Source organism: Leptidea sinapis, chromosome 17, assembly GCF_905404315.1.
Source record: "Leptidea sinapis chromosome 17, ilLepSina1.1, whole genome shotgun sequence".
NCBI lineage: Eukaryota > Metazoa > Arthropoda > Insecta > Lepidoptera > Pieridae > Leptidea > Leptidea sinapis.
In genome coordinates, this window is record NC_066281.1 from 2,517,771 (window position 1) to 2,526,361 (window position 8,591).

Sequence of the window (8,591 nt, forward strand, 5' to 3'; positions counted from 1 at the left end):
TTACATTTTTTTTTATTTTCTGAAGCAGCTATTCACGTTATAGCCCGATCTTGAAGCTGAGCGTTTAAATATCTGAAAGTGCCTCACACTGTTTTGCAGGAAAAGTATTAAATAAGCAGATATTCTGGGCACAGAAAGCCGCTGCTCAGTTCAGTATAAAGCACTATAGCCCTGACGCGAACAGTTTTATGGTCCCGACACAATATACGATCCCCTGCTATTGTCAAACAGATATCGTAAATAGTGATAAGTATTTTGAAAAGCAGGATTTATTTTGTTGGCACTACAATTCGTCATTTTAACATTTATTTGTAGTCATGGCTATCAATGACGTTCTATAGACGACCTGTATAGCCGAGTGGTTAGCGATCCTACTAACTAAGCTAGAGATCCCGGGTTCGAATCCCGGTATGTGCAATCATTTATATAATGAATATGAATGTTTGTTTCCTAGTCATGGATAATTATATGTATTTATGTATGTTTATGTGTATGTTTATATGTATTTTCAAGTAAGTATATTGTATTAAATATATCATTGTCTTGCAACCCATAACACAGGCTATATATGCTTAACTTGGGGCAAGATAATTTGTGTAAAAAGTGAGTCAATATTATTATTATAGAACGTCATTGATGGCTATACATGAGATGTGAATAACGGGCGCAAGAAACTCAGCGGGCTTTTTTAAAATAAAAATATGGATAACAATGTAATATCGTATAATAAACATTTATAAATAAAGAGCCTGAGGGTGTCCACTTCATTCACAGTCTGTGATATCATTAAGAAAATCATTTATGTTATAATAACCTTTAAATTTAAACTTCGTAACACATTTGCTTTGTACATTATCTGGGATCTTACATTATCATAAAAAAATATAATGGTGTCGTGTTCTGTGTTAGATTGTGTTGTTATGTACAGCAACAATGCAAATAAAGAAACATTTCATAGCTAAATACTGCTTCTTCTATTCTGCTTTTCTGGTGCTTATTTTCGTAGAACATATCCACTAAAATACTTTGTATTACATTTTATATACGCAGTAAAACTAAAGACTATATTAATTAAAAACATTGCGTGCGTACAAAGTACATATGTCAGAAGTGAAACCTGCATGGTGCATGAACCTCTAAACTGCATATGAGCTCCTGGTACGTGTTGCTAGGATGACACACGATTTCAACCGCTATGAAAGACATTCCTACCACCACATATATATATTATCATATGTTCTCCTGGTGTCTATGTAGTAATACGTCATGTGCTTGGAGTCAGAATATATTAAGGTATACTCGCGCCATACTTAAGACAATCTCTTCTTTAACTATGATCGCCTGGTAGCAAAACATTGTATTATGCTCCCTATCTCATTATCTCCCATGTTACATATTATGAATTGATGTGACTGCTCTTTTTACTGTCGCTTTTTCGCTTCATCGACTTGCAAATCACAACGATGATAAAGAAGTTTTCACTTCAATAGTATGCATATTTCTATCTCATTCTTTGCCGGCTTCATCCTACACATTTTTGTATTTGTCCCTTACCTATCGTTTTTTCCGTTGCATCCGGTTTGAAATCACAACGATTCTAAAGAAGTTTAATTTAAAACAAATATGTGTAAGAAAATAAAATATTGAATACGTGAATATGATGCTGTTTATCAATGCAAAATACTACACACTTCACTAACTAACACATCTATAAAACTAGCACACATGAATATTTTAAATTTAGTCTCGCCGTAATGAGGAGAGTGTTTGTCTATCACGCTATTATAGTAATAATAATAATAATAATAATAATAATCTTTATTTGCATTTGAATAAGGTCAGTTTTACAATCGGTTTTATTATATTTATATTACGTTTCTCTTATTCTACCTACAAGGCATGCGAATATATGTAGTATAACATTTTATTTCATACAAAATTGAACCTAACCATTAAGTATTATACACTTAGCAATCCAATTATAATTCTAATAAAATAGTAATATTCATGTCAGATTTATTTGTCAAAATTCCTTAAATTTAAATAGTCATTTATTGAATAAAAACAATTTTTTATTAGCCATGTTGTTAATTTGTTCTTAAGTTGATTACATGTCATGTCTTTTAAATGGTCGGGTAACTTATATATTTTTATCGCCATGTTATGAACATTTTCTTTGCAGAGTGTCAATTGACAGCTTATGGCTTACACTGGAAAAGCGGAAGAAGTCGCGGGTAAAAGCTAGTAAGTTTAATTTAGTACTTCGCAGTATTTGTATAATAAACATATTGTCCCAACGCTTGATATTATTAAAATACAAAATATATTCTATGATACGATGAAGACTCGCCGCGTTAATCCTGCGTACATCTTCACCGATGAATTATTTATAGCACTCAGCTAACTTCATAAATGACATGCTGTGCAAATTGAACCTTACTTCCTGCCTGCGAAAATTCATTTTTGCATCAAAGAAGTAACTTTATGAAAATATGGCAGAATCTTTTGCCGCAAAAATAGTTCACAATTCCCATTAGCGACACTTGTATAATCTTTAACTGCTTAAATATATAAAAGAGATTTTACGAAGGACGGAAGAATAAACCTATTTCATTTACGTTTTTGTTTGTTTACAAATGTTTTGTTCTTACAGTGTCTGTTCAATTTATTATTACAATTAATGTTATACTTAAATTAATTAATCTGTATACTTATAAATGTAGAGCAGGTTTTTCGTTCGGTTATACTGCGAAAATTACTAAACCAATCGGAGTTATACTAATACCATAAGATGCAGCGTGTTTCGGGGAAGGTTTTAGTGTATAAAATGTTGATGATTACAATCCAGTTAGGCAGGTCCAATTTCGCGAAATAGGTCACTCGAATCCATCTCGGATGGGAAGCGTTCGGGAAGCTCCGTAAAATCTTCTCGTCCCAAATACCACAGAGTCTGAAGACGAAGGTTTTCAAACAGTGTGTGTTGCCAGTGATGACTTACGGTACGCAGACGTGGTCGCTAGCTATGAGCGTTATGAGAAAGCTCATGGTTGGTCAGAGAGCATTGAAGAGGGCTATGCTCGGAGTTTACCTAAGAGATCAAATCTGAAATTAGGAGATCCATAGGAGAACCAAAGTTACCGTCATAGCCCAAATGATTGTGATACTCAAGTAGCAGTGGGCAGGGTACATAGTTCGACGGACAGATGGCTGTTGGGACAGTAAAGTCCTCGAATGGCGACCACGTACCAAGGTCAAGATCACCGGAATACGTTGGATGAGGACAGCGCAGGACCGACCTTTGTCCAGCATTGGTCGTCTTCCGGCTGACGATGCGATTATTATCCGGAACGTAACTATATTTTTTTAACTAAGAAATATCTATATATTCGCAATACAAATAATTCAGTCAACGACATTTCATTACATATTATGACAATTCATACAATGAGCGGGCGTTTGGTGGGTCAGCATGTATTATACCAATAAAGTTTTATCATTTGCTCCTTTTCCTGCTGTCAAGCAAAAGTGTACGCTGTGATTCCCTGGGGCATAAAAATAGGGAAGACCAAGCACAAGGATGTCGTAGGGGGTTTACAGATGTGGGATAGTCACGCTGCAATCTTATGACAACATCACGACAGGGACTCGTCTGGATATGTTCTATATTCGCACAGAAAACCGGCGTAAAGTAACGGCCTAGGGCATGTATGTTTTGTATATTATGTTGTTGTCGAGAACCAACAATCTATCACCAAAATGGGAGCCTGAAAAACAAAGATAAATATTTCCTTTCTGTATTTATGAAATCATGTTTTTTTTTTAATTTATTTTATTATATATATGGAAAAGAAGGACAAACGAGCGTACGGGTCACCTGGTGTTAAGTGATAACCGCCGCCCACATTCTCTTGCAATACCAGAGGGAACCACAGGAGCGTTGCCGGCCTTGAAGGAAGGTGTACGCGCTTTTTTTGAAGGTACCCATGTCGTATCGTCCCGGAAAGACCACACAAGGAAGTTCATCCAACAGCTTTGTAGTACGTGGAAGAAAGCTCCTTGAAAAGCGCACTGTGGAGGACCGCCACACATCCAGATGGTGGGTATGATAAGATCGAATCGATAATAGCATGCTAATAAGCAAACCTGTTCAGACGCGCTCGGAGCACGCCCCCTTCTACCCGCGCCTCAGGTAGCATGCTCAAAAATCAAACGTCGATTGATTTTTAAGCACGCTCTAAATAAGTATGCTCATTACAGTACACACGTGCTACTAATGAGCACATGCTCAATAAAAGCATGCTTTCGTGCTAGTAACGACCACGTCTGTCCGTACCTTTATATGATTTTTTTTTCGACATGGCGAGATATTAATATATTTCTATTATATTCTTCCTACTGTGGTTTTTTTTAATGAAAATAAGGGACGAAACGAGCTGGACGTTCAGCTGATGGTAATTGATACGTCCTGCCCATTACAATGCAGTGCCGCTCAGGATTCTTGAAAAATCCAAAAATTCTGAGCGCCACTACAATTGCGCTCATCACCTTGAGACATAAGATGTTGAGTCTAATTTGCCCTCTAATTTAACTAGCTGCGGCACCCTTCAGACCGAAATACAATAATGCTTTCACATTACTGCTTCACGGAGGAAAAAGGCGCCGTTGTGGTACCTATAATCTAGCCGGCATCAAAGTGCAAAGGAGCCTCCCACTGGTAAAATCTGTGGGGGATTGAGATGACGACACCATTTTACCTGAGGGAGGATTCTTTGTACAGGATACCAGATACCTAGGTACTTTGATTGGGACTTGTTGATTAGTTTTTAATTCGACATGGTGAGATAAGAATATATTTATTGATGACTGTTGGTCACTGAAAACAGAAAAGCAAATAACCATACACCGAGAGAACATTTAAAACAATGGTTATATTGAAAACCGCGCACGTACTAAGGGCGATAAATTACCTACCACTTAACTAATTTCTAAATCTAATCTGAAGCTGTCCCAATATACCCGATAAGTTATTCTTATTGCCTTATATTGGGACGCGTGAATTGCAATTTAAATAAAAACTTCTATCGCTGGTAAGCTATACGTCGTCCCATTGACAGACAGCGTGTACGGATAAGGTGAGTTACCGTCAATAAGTTTATTGGGACATAAAAGACAACAATAGTTACGATTTTTATCTCAAGTAAGAGATAGACTGAATATTGGGAACGGCCGTTAGCAGTCCAAAACTTTACTGTCATAACGTGTTTAGTTAAAGTTTCAATTTTCATTCAAACGGAATGAATATTAATCTAAACGGCTCACGGCAGAAATGCGGGCTTTCGCTATTTATAAATAATGCATACAGTGAATAAAGCCTGAATTTTTCTTTTTTCTCGAGTGACGCTGCCCTTTGTTTATGGCTCTGTGACTCGGATTAAATATTGCTTTCAATCGCCGCGGGCTGGCGAAGTTTTTGCCGCACTCACCATTATTTTCCTTGGTATGCTCCTTTGATTTTATGCTAGAAGAGATAATCAAATCTTGATAATACTGGTTTATATGGTACTACGTATGTTATTATTATGTATGTTACTACAGGGGGCACACTAAAAGTTTTGCATTTCTAGCTAAGTGGACCTATTTGAATTTCGTATGTTATATTTTTTGAATCATTTCAACCTTCTTAGTAATAAGAAACAATTGGCGGGAAATCATTTGTCAATTGTTTTTTATCACACATCAAAGTTCTACGTACACAACGAAAATGGAATTGAGTCGAAAAGATTTTAGAGCGATGATTTTTTATGATTTTAAAAGTTCTCTCGCTCCGCAAGTCTGTGCCGCTCGTCCTTAAGATGCTGTTGGGAGAGAAACACCTTGCTTGAGCACCGTGAGGCGATGGTTTGCTGAATTTGAAAGAGGTCGGGTTACATGACGAATTTCGTGAAGAATGAATTTCAGCCTTCAACTGCCGTCAACGAAAATAATGTGGCTACTGTTAAGCGGCTAATTGAAGAAAACCCGCGAAATACCTATGAGAAAATTCGAGGACTATTGGGGATTGGTATGAGCCAAATTCAGAAAAATTTGCTCGAAGAATTGGAAGTTCGGAAACTTTGTCGTTGGATCCCTCATGAACTGACAGCGGAGCAGAAGCAGGCTCGCGTGGAATGGTGATCACAGATGCTAATTAAGTACGACCACGGACATTTTAATGCTGTTTATGACATTGTCACAGGAGACGAAACGTGGATTTATTGTTTTGAACTCGAAAAAAAAAACAATCTTGTGAATAGGTGTTTGAAAATGAGAACAGGCCAACAAATGTGAGGCAGGCGAGAAACGTTGGAAAAAAAATGATCGCTTTTTTTTCTGGGCTACGGGTCACATCTGCACAATTCCACTTGAAGATGAAAAGAGTGTTGCATGCCGAGTGGTATTCTACCATTTGCTTACCCAGGTTGTTAAAAAAAAGTTCACTAAAGTCGACCAAAAAGCCGCGTTCTCCTACATCATGACAACGCTTCTTCACACACGGCCAACAAAACTAAGTCATTTTTCGCTTCCGAAAAAGTACAACTCGTCACCCATCCTGCACTTAGCCCCGACCTAGCACCCTGTGATTTCTTTATTTTCCTCAAAATCAAAGATTTGATGAGAGGTTTTACTTTTACCAACTCCGAAGTGGCAGTGATAGCGTTTTATTTAAAAAAAGAATTGTGTGGTTTTATGAAACCACGGTAAAAGTGAAACTTTTTTTCACATTATAGACATTTAACTAAAAACTTTTGGAATAATATTCAATTATTTTTAAAATTATTATTCAAATATTATAATTATTAATAAGGATATAAAAATCGCTTTATCAATCTTAATTATTGGAAAACTTGTAATATTGGAATGATAATTGGAAATAATAAAAGTAGACTAAGTCTCCAACTAGATGAGTAATAGTCTAGACTACACGGTCAGCTGCTGCGAACTATAGGCGCCGTCCAACCGTCACGCGACATGCAACACACAGACGATAAAGTTTGAAACGATGTAATAAAAGTTTCACTTTAAAAATATTCAATGTAGGGACAATGTATAGTTGTTACGATATTATAATTACATAATATGTACATAGATTATAGCAAGAAGAGAAATTATAATGATTTCACATCTATGTAGAGACCTTCATAAATCACCATGAAGGCATTTAATGGTGGCCTATTAAAAGCCTATTATGGAATCCAAGGATTTGAAACCGAAAAAAAATTTTTGGTTTGGTTTCGAGAGTGTTTGGATCACGAGCTGCTCACTGGGCGCAACATACAGGAGTGTTTTTACTCCGACTGAAGTATCTATTTATATCGTGCTATCAATATATCGCTATCACTTACGCTATTCCTGCTGTATACATTTTTATATTTTATTGGTCTGTACCAATTTTTATTACGATAAATCACACAATAATTAATATGAGGGCTAAAATCAGTTATTTTATGCAGTTTAAAAATTGTATATCAAACGAGCTTTATTCTATTATAATATTACATAAATATATTATTTATTTAAACGTTTCGTTATTGTATGGTTGCTTTTATTCTTAGTTATTGATCGTTATTTATTAATATTATATCACTTTTAAACACATGATAAATATACCACTTTAAATATATTTATATACAGAATGATATATAAGATTATATTATTTTTAAAAATGATGTCAAATAGGAAGGATAAATTAAAAATTAGGCTACTTAATCCGGGATCCCATGGCACAAATCAAGACGAGTTTCTCGTAGTTTTAGTACAAGAGTTGCTGTATACACCGGCCATGTAAGTATCTCTTGGAAAATAGAAACATTGTTTGCATGCCGCTATGACATTACTAGTACACCAGCATTAAAGACCGGAAAACACACTCCTTCTATCTCTATGTTTAACAGAAGACTATGGTAAGCCATGATCACCTACCATCAATAATTGACGTGTAGACACGCTTGTCCTCTTATTCCGAAAGAAATTAACATTGATCAAGCTATTTATTATAAAAGATAAGCAAGTAATATAAAAGATAAAAAACTATTAAATAATTTACGATATAAAAATCTTTATGGTTAATTTAAGTAATTTTAAGTGTGATAAAAAGTTCTCGCAGTCGGTAGGATTCGAACCTACGCTCCCAGAGGGAATCTGATTTCTAGTCAGACGCCTTAACCGCTCGGCCACGACTGCTACATACACGTTACATCAAAAACCTGATATAAACATGATCCTTAATAACACTTTCACTATTGATATGACATCACGAAGACATTAACCTCGATTTAAAATGTTACAAATTATCTATCATCTTTAGTATTAATTCTTCTATGATTTACTAAATCACTTCGATACATCTTTACCCCGACAAGACGCATCTTCAGGAACTGTTGACTTTTTTTAAATTGACAATAATGGACGAGACGAGCACGACGTTCAGCTGATGGTAATTGATACGCCCTGCCCATTACAATACAGTGCCACTCAGGATTATTGATAAACGCAAAAATTCTGAGCGGCACTACAATTACTGCGCTCGTCACCTTGAGACACAAGATGTTTTG

At 35.9% G+C, this 8,591-nt stretch overlaps 1 non-coding gene across 1 annotated transcript; it reads right to left on the reverse strand.

Annotated features, from left to right (window-relative positions):
* Nucleotides 1-8,138: 8,138 nt before the first annotated feature.
* On the reverse strand, nt 8,139-8,220 carry Trnas-aga (transfer RNA serine (anticodon AGA)). Its single transcript has one exon. It is a non-coding gene; the product is annotated as a tRNA-Ser (tRNA).
* Nucleotides 8,221-8,591: the final 371 nt, after the last annotated feature.